Raw genomic sequence first — 1,506 nt, 5'->3', positions numbered from 1 at the left:
AAGAAACCATTAAATATTTAGAAACATTCAACATCAGAAGCTTTAAAATCTAACTGTATGTAGTAGCCCCTCAAAAAGCTACAAACCTGCATTTTTAAAAAAGTATTTTCTCTACAAAGAATCTTTATCAGCTATACAAAAATCTGTACAGTTTTCATACTGAAGCTAATATTGAGCTGCACTTGAATTCACATTCTTAGCAAAACAGTTGCCGGAGCACACATGCACCCGCCACGCGCGCCATCACAGGACAGCCATTGGCTCCTCATCTTCATCCTCCTCCTCGTCGTCCTCGCCTTCTTCCTCCTCTTCCTCCTCCTCCTCATTTTCTGGCTCATTTTTCTTCTTCGAGCCTGTTGGCCTGCCAGGGCCCTTCTTTCCTGCTTCCCTCTTGCCCTGGGCGCGGTATGCAGCAATACCCTTCTCATGCTTCTCCTGCAGCTTGGCCGCCTTTGCTCGCACGGCTGCTTGTCCTTGGCGGACTGCTCGGACCACATCTCGCCCAGCTTCTTGGCCGTGTCCCCGATAGACAGGCCGGGGTGCTCACTCTTGATCTTGGGGCGATGCTCGGAGCAGAACAGGAAGAAGGCGGACGGCGGCCTTTTGGGGGCGTTGGGGTCCTTCTTCTTCCCCTTCTTGTCGCCCTTGGGCGGCACGTAGTTCTTCATCTCCCGGTCGTAGCGGGCCTTGTCGCTCTTGGCCATGTCCTCGAACTTGGACTTCTCCTTCGCGGACATGGTCTTCCATCTCTCCGAGCACTTCTTGGAGAACTCGGCGAAGTTCACGGACGAGTCCGGGTGCTGCTGCTTGTGCTCCTCGCGGCAGGGCTGCACGAAGAAGGCGTACGAGGACATCTTGCCCCGCGGCTTGTTGGAGTCTCCCTTGCCCATGCTGGCAGCGGCGCGACCTGGGGCAGCTTTTCCTCAGAGTCCTGCCGAGCGGCGGCTCCACACGCGCTTCCTCCCGCGGGCTCCGGCGAGAACTGGTTATTTGTTTTTTTGTTTTTTTTTTTTAAGATTTATTTATTTACACAAGCACTGGGTACAGTCAGAAGCGCGGGAGGGTGAGAGAATTCACCAGAGCCAGAGCGGGGAGCAGAGCAGGCAGAAGGACCGAAATACACTGCTGAGGGGAGCAGCAGGTGGCAGGGGAGGTCTGCGCGCCATGCGGGACCCTCGCCTGGTGGCTGGGGATCGAACTGGCGCTGCAGAGGCTGCGGGCAGCTTCGCAACCCAGCGTTCAACCGCTCCGCCACCGGGGAGGCCCTGGCTATGTTTTAAACTCACCTACCAAAATACACAAATTTATTTACTGAGGTATTTTCTATTATAGGGAAAGACTAAATTATAATTCATACCATATAGCACTGAAAAACAATGATGCATTATGCTAATATCAAAACATATATGCATTTATTAGTATGTGAAAAGAACTGAAGAACACTTTGCAGAGTATAATTTCTTTTGTTTAAATAAAATTAAGAATATATATGCCTATATGTAAGTA

General features: G+C 50.9%; 1 pseudogene across 1 annotated transcript; it reads right to left on the bottom strand.

Moving 5' to 3' along the window:
• Positions 1-243: 243 nt before the first annotated feature.
• On the bottom strand, positions 244-1,279 carry LOC311173691 (high mobility group protein B2-like; annotated as a pseudogene). The gene has a single exon. The product of its transcript is annotated as a high mobility group protein B2-like (transcript).
• Between the last annotated feature and the right edge of the window lie 227 nt (positions 1,280-1,506).

The sequence above is a fragment of the Talpa europaea genome (assembly GCF_964194135.1).
Source record: "Talpa europaea genome assembly, chromosome: 7".
Taxonomy (NCBI): Eukaryota; Metazoa; Chordata; class Mammalia; order Eulipotyphla; family Talpidae; genus Talpa; species Talpa europaea.
The sequence above is the reverse complement of the archived record's forward strand: the minus strand, read 5'-3'. Positions and strand labels throughout refer to the sequence as shown.